Source organism: Schistocerca piceifrons, chromosome 5, assembly GCF_021461385.2.
Source record: "Schistocerca piceifrons isolate TAMUIC-IGC-003096 chromosome 5, iqSchPice1.1, whole genome shotgun sequence".
In the NCBI taxonomy this organism is placed as follows: domain Eukaryota; kingdom Metazoa; phylum Arthropoda; class Insecta; order Orthoptera; family Acrididae; genus Schistocerca; species Schistocerca piceifrons.
The window spans coordinates 57,000,886-57,015,598 of NC_060142.1; positions in this window are offsets into that span (position 1 = coordinate 57,000,886).

The window sequence follows — 14,713 nt, forward strand, 5'->3', positions numbered from 1 at the left end:
TACTCGTTCTAAAGAGGAGTACAATCAGACAGTTGTGTTAAGGTGATAATGAAAGACCTTGAAACAGTGCCGTCAGGGAAAATTACACTTCTTTCACTTTCTAATATGATATGTGGCTCATAACAAAATTGAGTTGGAGGTGAGCTGTAGAATTCACTGTCACAATGCTAAAAGTAAAACTTCTCAGATGAATGATGAATCCCTGTCTTCGGTTCAGAATAGAGTTTTATATTCTTGTGTGAATATCTTTAACACGTTTTTGGTAGGCTTCACACAGAAAACTGAAAATTCCAACTCAGAAACAAACTAAACTATAGCTCATTGGCCACATAAATAATTTCAAAAATATACTACGTTTCAAAAATGTCTGCGACTGTAAAAATATTACATTGAACTCGTCAGAACTAAGGTATAGTACTTAAGTTGCCTTCATGAAATCACCATTAAGGATAACGTAAATAGCTTTGCATGGGGTGAGTATGATTTCAGTCAATGCTGTTTCGAAATTGCAGTAGAAAATTCTAGACCCTTGTAGCTCCTCCCTGTTCCTAGAAATCTTAACGTCACTGTCAGCTGCTCATGTGGAGAAATTGTTGTCCATATAGAAGTATATTTCCATATTGTATGAGGATTTATTAGTGTCAAAATATAATTATACCTTTCAAAATCCATCCTCAAACAATTAACCTGTTGTCGAGCTCGCCCTGCAACTCATGAAGTAAATTTATGTGTGAAACCTGCCTTCATTTAAGCAGCCACTGTCAAGACCACTTTGACATATCTTCCTGTCTTCCTGTTTCTTGCATTTTGTTTGTGGAGCTATTTTTTAAAAATTTTTTTTACTGTACAAGTTGCAAACACAGACCATAATAGATTTTTCTTCATTCCTGAATAAATGAAATAATCTATGAGATTTTTGAAGTCTCTCCCCGGCTAGCACTTAGCTAAACCAAGGTAGGCTCATATGCAACGTCCACATCAGAATGTGAAACAGGTAGAAGAACCTATAGTGCAAACAGTGTGACAGACAACCCAAGACATCGTTACACATTGCTTGAGCGATGTGTCTGAATCATAACGAAAGGTCAGGACAGCATGGTGTGGGAAGGAACATTGATGTGCCTGGGAAACCAGGACACATTTGGTCATCTGGTATATGGATAACGTCATTGTCTCTGACACACAGCTCAAAATAATTGGACTTTTGAGTCCTTCTTCGAGCTAGTGCGCCAGTTCTAAGGCAGGGCCTGTGATGCACCGACTTCCGTTTGCCAGATGACTGCTATCTTCGAGACAGAAGCCAGCCCACCCTCCTGGACTTAGCCTTTGTGAGCTGCCATCCTCTCCTCTGCTGGTGTGAAGACTTAGAGCCTTCTACCACATGCTCATTGAGACCAAATTTGATATTGTTTGGTGAACTACCAAACTGACGCTGTTCCCAGGAGGTACGCTAGGTGCTGCTACTCCCCAACTTGATCTGTGAATGAAAATTACTGCCCGCGACCTTATTTTAGTGGAGAAGCCATTACATAGCTCTGCCATGCCATACTTGGAGCTTACTGGAATGCTATCTTTATTATCCACCAGAGCACCCTAGTAAGCCATGTCATCACACTGTTGGGTATCACTGCTGAAGGCCCAATGACTTGCCACCAGCTAGGCTTGCTATCTTGCACATCACCATTTCTGCTGTGCTGGTGACACTGACTATGCCAATGCCTTCAAGACTACTGAGAAGTATGCATCAATGCATTCCAATACTGTGTGCCACTTCTGCTGCAATACTGAGGAGTATGCACCAGTGCATTCCAAACCTGTGTGCCATTTTTGGTGCCATCGCCACTGCCACAGAGTAGATGATTCAATTGTAGAGCCTTCAGTAATTGTATAAAACGTTAATGGTGTCTCATTAGCGCACCTGGGCGCCTGACTGGCCCTCACCACCACACTCCACGTTTTGTCATTCTGCATCAGTAGAGGTCACATTCCAGAGACGCCTGCAATACTTTGTTTTCCTTTTATACAGTATATTAAAAGCATAAGTGTGATAATTCTCTTCCAGGCATTTAGAAATTTTGTTGACAATGTTTTGGCTTCAACTTTATTTTTCAGTATTTAATTCTCAATCTATACATTGTAGCAGAGTATTGAGTTTTACTTAAAACAATTTTTAAAAGAAATATGATAATATTACCATGTCTACAAAATAGATATTGGATAAAAGCATAAACAGGTACAAATTATTCTTATTAGTAATGACATATCTCAATTTAAATCTCCTTTATGAAAGAGTACTTTGTATTTTCGATAAACATTGTGTCTGAAAATCATTACTGATGCCAAGTTTTGAATTGCCAACGATCTTTTGTGAAACTGAAAAAGATTTAATGAACTAATATTATATTACTCTAACTTTAAGTTTCTGCTTTCTAAAAAGGTGTATTTTTATCAACATTGATGCATAAATTATGATATCATTTTAATTAAAACATATGCTTGTTCAACACTCTCATGGGAAATTAGAGATTATAAGTATTGGCGAGTTGTACCAATTGCATCTTAGTCTGTGTTTTAACTCCCATTTGTACAGATGCCGAATTTCAGTTCGCAAACATAATATATTGATTCTCTTTCATCCGAAAATTATTATTATTTTGCTTGATATCTGAGGAGAAGGGCTTTGAGAAATTGTTTTCATATCAATAAATTATGTAAAAAGCAAATAAATGTGTTTCAGTCATCACATAACAAACCCCAAATTGGAAGAGGAGCTGGAAATAAGTATTATATTTGTAATTACATCTTACCAATGATAATTAATTGGAGCACAAATGGTGATTGTCACTACATATCATTTGTATTAATTTGGTTGATGTTTATTTTAATTGTGCAGTATAAAGGAAGGTATATGAAAAGTGGTGGTTTCTCATGCTTGATATGATAAAAGTGATTGAAATACTATTGCCTTTTATGTCTTCCACTGTCAGAAATAGAGTTGCATATTAACACTGAAAAAGCAGATGGTGATGATGTAATATGTGTGAAAACAAAAACAGTGGTGCACAAAAGTAAGAGGAACATGGATTAATGATGAAGTGGACTCCTGACAAAAAGTTAGTTAAATACTTTAAAAATCTATGTATTTTATTTTTGTTAACACTATCAGTGAATATTTTAAAATGACTTTCAGTGAGTGAAAGGTACAAAAAGAGTTGAGATCAGTATGTGAATAATGTAGGTATGAAAAGTAAGACTCTAGATTTGGCAGAAATGGTGAGAATAATTGGAGTTCAGTAGAGTGAATTTAGAGTAGAAATGTAAACAAATGGTGAACAGTTAAAGTCAGAAATAAAATCAGAATTGTAAGCAAATAATGAACAGTTGAAATCAGAAATTCAAGCAAGCAGTTGAAAGTTCCCTTTCACATGATAATTTCTTTTACCCACTATACTGTTACTTTTCATAAACTATGGTATCAAATTTACTATACTAAACACATCTCTGCCATACTCAGCTTCGACTGATCAAAATAAGCTCCTTGAACAGCCCCTTTGTATATCCACTGAGGTGTTTTCGGATCTTTGTAAGGTCAGCTTGCCTCTCAAAGAATAGGAAGCTTTTTTGGTTTAGAAGCCGCAACATGTTCCTTGTTTGAATGGGCTTCCACCATTCTTTATTCTGTTCTGGTTATGGTTAGGGTTCTTCTGGATTTGAGAAGAGGCCTGGATTTGTCTGTTTAGTGCGACCTGCATTGGAATTTCTGCAGTGGTTAAGAAATTGGGTGAGGTAATTCTAATTACTAACTGTGGTGAATGTTATGTGACTGATTATGTTCTTTCTGCAGTGTATTCTAAATTTTTGCACAGTTTATCTGTGATTGCTCAACACTCAGACTTGCAGCAATATCCATGTGCATGGTGAAATGGAACCTCACAGGTTACTATGTTCTGGTTAAATGGAAGCTGATTGTAGGATTGAATATTATCTTTTAAATTCATGGTGCTGTAGATTCAAAGTTATCATCCTCTGCTGAATTATAGAAGAGTCATTACCTTGTAAAAAATTGCGTACTGAGGAAATAGTATTCTGATAGCTCATTTTGAAAATTCATCTTTGTATTACCCTTCTGAGGACCCAATTCTGCTCATAAATTAAGTGTATTCTTTTGGTAACAATACTGTATATCTGTACATTAATGAGATTATTTTCTAAGTGGTGCCTGTTCTTTTGGACATCTATGAAAGAGCAGACACCATTTTGAGCCTACAACCACTATGAATCAACACACAAAGGAATTAGAGGAATTTACTGCCAGTGGGCATTGGCTGATATCAATAGGGAAGTTGAAAATTTGTGCCAGACAGGGACTTGAACCCGAGTGTCCTGCTTATTTGGCAAATGCACTGACCACCATGTCATCAAGACACAGTGGTCACTGTAACAACACAGACTTCCCTAGCATGCCTCCTGTCAGACCCAAATTCTCAACTAATACTACACCTACTGATGTGGTGCCCCTGCTCATTAGCCCCATTACTCATTGATTCCCATAAGTGTTCGAGCTTTGTGTGCTTCTACACTGAAGGGATCACTGACAGTCATCAGCTCAATTATATATTTGGTGTCTGTTCTTTTGGACATGATGCACATATAAGCTAGAACTCTTATGGGAATTGGCAGGATTCTGCGAGTAATGAGGGTGGTGAGCAGGGTTACTACATCAGTAATGTGTGGTAGTAGTTGAGAATTTGAGTCTGATAGGAGGCGAGGTACGGTAGCCTTTGCGGCTGTGTTGACCACTGAGTTTATGTACAATTGTCAATGCTAACATACAAGCAACACTGCGTGAGATAACCGCAGGTAACAATGTGGAAAGTATGATGAGCTTATCCGTTAGAACAGTGAGGTGGAATTTGAAGTAAATGGGCCATGGTAGAAGACAACTGACACAAGTGCTTTTGGTAGCAGCACGGCATCACGTGCAGCACCTCTCCTGCGCTCATTACCATATCAGTTGGACCCCAGACAACTGGAAAACCGTGGCGTGGTCAGACGCATCCCGATTTCAGTTTGTAAGAACTAGTGGTAGGTTTTGAGTGTGGCACAGACCGCATGAGGCCACAGACCCAAGTTGTTTACAAGAAGCTATGCAAGCTGGTGGTGGCTCCATAATGGTGTGGGCTGCGTTTGTATAGAATGCACTGCATCCTCTGGTCCAAGTGAACCGATCGTTGACTGGAAATGATTATGTTCAGGTACTTGGAGACCATTTGCAGCCATTCATGGACTTCATATTCCCAAACAACAATGGAATTTTTATGGATGACAGTGCACCATGTCACTGGGCCACAATTGTTCACAATTGATTTGAAGAACATTCTGGACAGTTCGAGCGAATGATTTGGCCACCCATATCGGCCAACATGAATCGCATCGAACATTTATGGGATATAATCGACAAGTCAGTTCATGCACAAACTCCTGCACCAGCAACAATTTCGTAATAATGCATGGTTATAGAGGCTGTATGACTCAATCTTTCTGCAGGGACTTCCATCGATTTGTTAAGTTCATGTCAAGTCGAGTTGCTGCACTACACCGGGAAAAAGGAGGTTGGACACTGTATGAGGAGGTATCCCATGACCATTGTCACCTCAATGTATTCGTTTAGTATGGAAAGTGGTCAAGTTGAGTCAGATGATGCCTGTAGAATGTAAGTGCAATCTACTTTTGACGGGGATGGCCTTCAGCCAATGGAGAAGTGGTTGGTGGGGGAACACTACTGAAGTCAAGTGGAGCAAGACATCTATTGAGTGGTCCAAAATTATACCTTATTTAATTAGTTATTCGAACAATTTACTCTATTCATCTTAGAAAAAAATAAAAATACTGAAAAGAATTGTCAATACATTAATTAATAAATTAAAATTTGAAATGCATCCATCTGTCTATAATTACTGTGGTCCAGGAAGTAGAAGAAACATTAGCTGGAGGAAATCAAGGTATAAATCAATTAGATGAAGTATGTAAAAAACATGATAGTTCATATAGAGAAAATCATGACATAGATTTAGACATGAATTAGAACAACAATTCAGTATTCACTGAAGAAAGGAAGCACAGTGAGGATGCATCATTTGGAGAAATATGTGCCGCAACAGCAGTTAGAGGAGTAATGTATGCGAAAAGAATATTAGGTAAAGAAATTGAAGCAGATTGTAATAGATATGGATTATAATTTTTTTATTGTTTTCTTAATCTGTGTAAATAAATAACTACAGCAACGATTATTCTTTTCTACCAAGTGGCAAAACTAAAGCTAAATCAATTAAAATTATACTCAGTAATGCTCAGTTACATAGTATTGCCAATTTTTAACTGATGCTCAAAAGAGAAAGAGAGATAAAAAGTAGTGGAACTTTTCCTACAAGCGTATGTATACCTGTTATGAAAACATTATTGAATATTTTACGAAAAAGAAAGAAGGAGCAGGTTTAACTAAACATGAGGAAGGTTTTGAATCAGTTTTACTAGCAGCATTGAGAGATATCAGCTCTTTAGTTGATGAAGCAGCAGCTGTAGCTAAATGAGTCCATGATAAAAAACATAATGCAGAATTAGAAGAACAAAAAGATATTATTTAGCAATAGAGATAGATGGTGAAGGAATCATGAAGAAACAGTTAAAAAATAAGACGATTATTAAACTCTGAAATAAAAGTTTAGTTAAACAATTTAAAATTAAACACTTTTGTGTTGTTTTTGTGGTTGAAAATCATCTAATAAACCAAACATTGTTGAATGTGGTATAGTTAATTTAGTTACTTCAAATCATTTTAGTACAACTGGATTTGTTACCATAATATGTGTCTCATTGAGCATAGTTTTGACATATTTTTGAAGATGTATCACACTATGTTTGCTAGAAACACCTGCTTTATTTCACAAATTAAATCTCCCACACTAGTCAAGTTATTCAGCTGTTGTTACTACCTTTATGTGTATTATGTAAATTTTGAAATAATTTTTTTGTACAAATGCTACCACATAAAGTGGGTCCAATTTAGCACTAGTTCAAAGACCTCTGAAAACTGCAACAAGGTCCAATGCACCATTCTCATCCCATAAAGATATGTCTGTTAACAGCTTAGCTAGATCAAATAACGACAGAAAAGTACTAGGTGGTTATAATTAAACTTAACCTTTTTAACACATTATAACACAGAAACCAATTACTGTATGAGTACCAAACTTGGTAGCATTAATGTCTGCAGTATTGGATGCATGATTTCCATGCGTCACAGTACCACTGTATAGTTCCAACTGTGGCCACCAGGTTTCACACAACTGACCAGTCGCAGTGCACTTGTTTAGATGTCAATATGAGCTTGAACAAAAGGAGCAGGGCATATTAGGTGAAGCTCTGTTTTCAAAACAACAGTAATGCTGCAGCTGCACTTCGAGAATATCGCCAGCTGAAAAGGATTAAGGAATGGTCCTCTTACTCCACCTGCTGCATGGAGCATGATGAAGAATTTCGAATCAATTGGAGAACTGGGGAAAAGGCAGACGACTGGTTGCACGACAGGTGGCCGATGAAAACGCTGTTGCTATGGCCCACAATGTTGCGCCCAATTCTCGATCATCAGGCTGTGAGCGTGCTGTGTCACGACTGTTGAACATCCCGTGGTGCACTGTACATAAGGTGCTTCAAACCGTTCTCAAATCGTATCTGTACAGGATACATATTGTACAACAGCTTGCACCACAGGACACACAATGACGTGATGACTTCACTCTCCACTTTCTCCCAAGGATTGAAATTGATGAGGACTGTGAATGGACCGAGCTCATTTTTCTCTGATGGTTGAGGTGAACATACAGAATTGCTGAATGTGGGGATCTTCGCCTCCCATCATCATGCATGAAGTTCCTATGTGTGGAGATCATGTCACTGTATGGTGGGGCTTCAGGGCTACATTCATCATTGGCCCATTCTTTTTTGAACAGGTTGGCGCTCAAGTGCCAAATACATGCACTGTGACTGGCCAGCATTACTGCTATATGCTCCGCCAGCATGTCATACCTACCACTGAGGTGAGAGATGCATTGAACTAAACAGTTTTCATGCAAGATGGGGCGTCACCGCACATCACTCATGAAAGTCACCTGCTTCACCAAAACACATTTGGAAGCGATCGAATTATGAGCCAATCGTTTCCAAATGCTAGGCCGACATGATCACCTGATCTCACACCCTGTGATTTCTCGTTTTAAAGCTACTTGAAAACAAGGTTTACCAGGGGAACATTCATACATGTGTTGATCTGAATCGCAGCATATCAAGAGAGATAGCCAGAATATCTATGGGCATGCTTCGTTCTGCTATGCTAAATGCAATTCTGCGCTTTCAGACTCTTCTGGACACTGATGGGAACCACATTCAGCTCCTTTTGTACAAATAATGGTACCAATATGTAATGGTATGATGTAGCGTAGCAGCATATAAAAAGTGTTCAATTGAACTGATTCTCCATTATTTCTCTTACCCACGTCCTTGACATTAATGCTACGAATTCTGGTCCTCGTATGGTAATTACTTTTCGTGTTATAACGTGTTAAATAGGGAAAGTTTAATTATAACCACCCCGTTCTTATTTCAACATTCATTTAAATTTATAATTTTTAAGTCAATTGGTTTTCTTAGATAAAATTATTGCAAATTATACTGAAATAAACTAAATCAGCTACTACACAATTAACTCACTAGTAGTGGCAAAAAATCAGTAAAAAGAAATCTCAAGTCACTATATCTGAGGAACACACTTTCAAATTTCATGTCAACAAGAAATATCTCCCTTCTACATATTTTTTGTGAATTGCAATTTGCATAGTATTTGCTCTCAAGAGAAACAATTTTCGTCAATTGTATTTGGCTATTTCCAATGTTTGTCACATTTTTTCGTACATGAGAGCTTAAAGTTCTTGTCTAGTACTAAAATAACATTGCGATGTCTCATAGCTTAGAACAACATGCTAACCAACTTATATAATGAAATTTTGGGTTGTTATGAGATAATAGACTGGCGTTATAAATGTGTTTACTGAGTTCATTTTCGTCATTTTCAGGGCAAAGTTCTTCAATTGTTGGCAGTTTGCCATCACTTTCTGCGTAGCTGATACAGGAATCTGTATCTCTGGAAGAGCTATTGTCATCAATGTTGATTTTGTTCTTTCTGTGAGAAATGTTTCGCTTTTTCTCTGAAGAACTACCAGTGCTGGTAACTGTGTGAATAGGGTCTTCTTGGTGAAAGTCATCAGATGTAATGGCTTGACCCAGAGGAACATTTATTTTGTTGTACTTCCTTTTTAACTATGCCTATTGTGTCTTTTCGTGTTTCTTGCAAATGCTGCGGAAGCAAATCAGACATGTGGCCTTTCAGGTTCGACCACAAGGAAAGAAGGGGTCAAGTCCATTTTATAGATTTTTCAGGAGAGCAGTTTTAAAGTTTAAAACGTTACAATTTGATTGGTTATTGAAATATGCTATGTAATTCATACAGTACATTCAACGACCTTTTCTTTAGAGTTCCTTAAAAGTGGAAGAAAGTATTATTAAAAATTTGATCCTGTATGTCTTTTTATCTGAATGTCTATTTTTTAATTTCTTCGTATAATGCACTAGTTAGATGTAAAAGTCAGGATGTAATGTCATATTGGGATTGATACTTCACTATAAAAACTCCCTGCAACTCCCTTGACAAAGATCTATTCATTTTTGAGGATAGTCATTGCACAGGATGTTCATGAGTGATCAGGTTTTAGGAAAAATACTGATTATCAATATTCTGTTTTATTTTCATTGAACCCATGTAAATTATAACGATCAATAAGCCCATGTCTCAACTTCTGTATCTTTAAATCATCTGGTATACAACTACCAACAAGTAGTCAATAAATGGCTACAAGACATATATTAAAATATTTTTAATAGGACATAATTTCAGTTATCAGCATAAATCACAGCTTTTATAATCCACAGTCTTCACATCTCACATTTTAAGTATTAGAAACAAGTAACACAAAACTTGTTGCAAATTCACTGCCAGAAAGGAATATTAGTATAGTATACTTGGGCCCCTGTGTCACAGAGCACCTTCAGTTCTTGCAGATCACGATACTTTTCCTTGGTGATAGGTAACAGTCCAGAAACACTAGACATGCGACATCTTATTAGCATGGTATCTCAATAGGTTTGTTATAATAAAGCAGGACACGCTATTTCACACACTGATATGATCTAGTTTCATTTAATTACAGTGACGAAAGTCTTTACCAATGTACCTTCGTAACAGGGTGAAGGGAACAAAAACTCTCCTTCTGTAAATTCTGGTTCCTCTTCCATTTGTCCAGCAGGAGCAGTAACAACTGATGTAATCCAAGATCCATTGTAAGTGTCACAATATATGATAAGCCTTGGATGGTGATGTTCTATCTTCATCTCCTTAATAATTCGCCACGGGAATTAACATTTTGGTTGGTATTTTGGTTGCAACAAATTATGTCTGACCAGTCCTTTAGGGGATCAGCATTTGTCTTACATCTGATGAGACCCATGTTTTTGTCACTTTCCAGATATGAATGTCCATTACTGGGAATCTCACATGAAATGATTAAAATCGCTTTGCATGATGGACAAGATAATGGATGAACCTGAAAAGGATGTAGATTTTGTTTTGTCCACCACATGAGTCACAGAAGATTTCCAAATTTTTGACCTCAGCATCCAGAAAAGAAGTAACATAATGGTGCAGGAAAGAAACTACTTCATTTGAACGTTTCTTCTCTATAATTTCAGGATAAACATAAAACACTGCATTACTGTCCTCAGACAGTAAATAGATACAGAGAAAGATGTCGCTTATAATAGAGAATGTTGGTGCTGATGTTTGGACATGGAAGGTTTCGTTGGAAATCCGTACATATCGATTCTGTGTCTGTAAACTTTCTGCTCCTCTGTCGAGATTTTCTTTTACACTGATAGAATGCATCAGCTTTACAGCGACGCAGTTAATATTCAAACTTCTCTCTCTTAATATTACTTTGAACGTCTCATCTTTCCTTTTCATCTGCTGCATGTGTGAGTTGTGCCTCTGGAGCTTTGAAAATTACAGCAAACTTATTGTAAGTACTTAATGTATCTCTTTGAGGAACACCAAATGAGATACTGAATTCTGTATTAAATATTTTACGATAAGTTTCATATGATACCAAACAAGTGGAATGTGTCTCTTGAAACATCTTGAACAAATTCTTGATTGAGAGTTCTTCAGGCAAATACAGTTTCTGTGTTGTATTTATGCTGTAATGGGTGGACTGTCCTTTAAATGACGTTATGTGAGCGCAGATGTTTTGCTTAGTTTCTGTTGAAAGTTTATGAACTTGGTTTCTGTGTTTTCCTCGTTTATCAACTAGCCCCATGCCTTCATTTTTTAAGGAATTCCTTGTAGTATGTAATCTTTTCTTTGAAATACCATGCAGTGATATAAAGGCCTTTTGACAAACAAACAATTCTGTCACAGTATTGTCTCTCATTATCCTGGACTTATAATGAAATGTATAATCGCACCAGGTAGCTACTGTCTCATCTGTGCAAGGCCTTTGGTGTTGTACATTGTCAACTTAAAACTCTAGTACATAGGGCGCGCACTATCTCTGACACACAGAGTCTACCCCAGGAATTGGAACATCTGAGAACTGTATTTCGAAAAAATGGGTACTCAGAGTGGCAGATTCAACGTGCTCTCCGCCCAACCACTACAGCACAACCTGTGGAGATGGATGAAATCACGAGGGAGGAGGTAGGCACTGCGTTTATTCCATATGCAGGCGCACTCTCGGGGAAAATCGCCCGCATTTTGAAGAAACACCGGGTCGGAACTGTGTTTTGTCCCCCGAATAAAACTCGTGCACTGGTGGGGAGCGCCAAAGATGACCTCGGATTGAGGAAAATCCGGCGTGTACCAGATTCCGTGTCAGTGTGGCAAGTCGTATATTGGTCAGACGATGTGTACCGTAGAGGATCGATGCCGTGAAGACCAGAGGCACATTCGACTAATGTATTCGAGCAAGTCGGCGGTCGCTGAACATTGTTTTTTCGGAAAATCACGCTATGGAGTATGAACGCACGAGGATTCTGGTACAGACGTCGAGATACTGGGACAGCGTTGTTAGAGAGGCCATCGAAATTCGCACCAATGACGACCTCATAAACCGTTACTGTGGCTATAACCTTAGCAAGGCTTGGGAACCAGCGATTGGGTTAATCAAGAGTAAATCGAGCAAACGTATAGTTGTGACGACCACAGCGAACAGAGCCATCACTCCGACGTCATCTCAGACGCCGTCGCAATCTGTTCCACCGCGCGACCGTGGCGCGGGGCGCGGAGAGCGGAGGGAGCGCGCCGCGGGCGGAGGGTATTTAAATCGACCGCCGCCGCGACCGAACCCAGTTCCCTCTGAGCAGCCATAGCGTACGGATCTCCGTGCCAGCACGTTCCCAGGGGCTCAGTCCGTCAGTTCACCTGATGATGGCGACATGTATGATCGCCGAAATATTGTGCCCATTGGACACTGTAGACCGGCAGTACACCAGTGGATATTTTGATTATCAAATACGCCAGGAGAAACTCAAGAATCACATTTATTTTGTTGTAGCTCTCTTTTAGCTATACCCACTATGTCTTTTCATGTTTCTTGCAAACGCTGCAGAAACAAATCAGATATACGGCCTTTCAGGTTCTCTCTTTCAGTTGCCAACAGGCTACTGCTTAATTTGCCTAAAACGTTGTTCTGAATAAAGGGATATATCCCTCAAGATTTGAAACAAGATTTTAGATTTACTTCAGTTGTGCTGTTCTCATCATCTCAAATAATTGGTTCACTAATTTGGAGAGGACAGCTTTTGGCACTGTTGCACATTGCTTTCCCATTTGTTTCCAGTTGGTTAGTGTGTCATTCGATGAGACTTTCATTTACCGAAATGCAGCTACATGTAAGGGTTGCATCAGATGGACAGAGTTGGGAAGGAAGCACACAAATGTGAATAATTCTCTCGACATTTACTCATGACTGCATAACTCAAATGGGAACTTAAATTGTATCCAGCCAAAAAATTATTCCAAGGGAGTTTCTTGAGCTGTGGTAATATTGTTCCCACAAACCAGTCTTCAAAAGTTTTTAAATCTATCCATCCATATTTGGTTCACTTATAGTGTGCCCCAGGTGGTCCACCTCTTTGCCATTATTTGTAAACACTGCCTGCTTTGTTGTCAATATATAATAGAGCCCCCATAGCTCGTAATAGTCATACACACCTTAGGTGCATTTCATATTCGTTCCGGATATTTGGTACCATATTCTATTAGAAGAACTTCGAAGCCAGGATGAACCACAGCGTCTGTTTCGACATAATTCCACAGATTTGAAGGAGGGGCATTTGCAATTTCTTCTTTCAGGTTGTCACAATAACGTTTGATATCTTCTGACCCCACAGCTGCTCGTTTCATTGTTCATTTCTGACCATTCTAGGGTTCAGCACCTACCTGTGTTGTTTCAGAAATCAGTATATCCAAACTATTCCTAAATAGAGCTGATTTTCGGATTTCCTCAATTTTTTTCCTATGCGAAGTAAGTGTGATGTGGCAATGTATCTCAGATGCTCCAAGGCAGGGCTTCACAACATACGTGCTCACGGAGCAAGCTGTGAGCAGCAAGGTGCGAGCATGGAGCAGCGCGAGCACGCTACCCCCACTACCAGACCAGAGTGGTGAGTGGGGAGAGTCACGTGGGGCACACAACAGCTGCCGCCTGTCAATGTAAATCCTCAGCCACCTGCAGGGATATCACTCACGAATTATTACTGCGACAAATGAATCAAATAAAGGAGAATGTACATGTACCACATAATTTTATTAGCTTAGTGTATGCCTCTACATTCGTATTAATTTGTGAACTGTTGCACAATAAAAGGTGTCACTGAAGTGTGGGATTCTCGGTTATCTTGTACTTTTTGCCCTTTACAATTGCGTCTATGTTCGGAGTAATTGTTCTTGTGCATTTCAATCAGACAATACGTTTCTCATGCACGTCTTGTTACATTTCATTGCAGAGAATAGTTGTTCACAAACATACGTGGAACCGAACAATGATATTATTGTAGCCGCCAGTTTGTGCAAACGAGGAAATCTATCCTGAGGGAAGTATCTGTAGAATTCCAAAATGTTTTTCTTGTTCTGAAATTTGTCTCTGTATTCTCTGTCACACTGCAGGTCAATAATTTCTAGTTGCAGCTCAGGACGAAGCTCTTCAATATTCGCTGAATATGGAGAGGAGAACAGATCAAAATCACTGTCTAGTGCTGTCAGATCTTGAAAGCGTTGATCAAATTCTTCCTTAAGGGCAATTAAACTATGTGAATAACGTTCACAGTCTTTGTGAACATCTTGCATGGATGATAATTTAGGAAAATGAGCTAGATTTCCTGTTTCCAGCTGACTCACCCAAAGTGTCAATTTCATTTTAAAAGCTCGTATTCGATCTATGAAATGAGTAATTAGCAGATCTTTACCTTGTAGTGAAATGTTCAAAGCATTCAGATGGCTAGTTAAATCTGCTAAGAATGCGAGATCACATTTCCATGAAGGCTCTTTCAA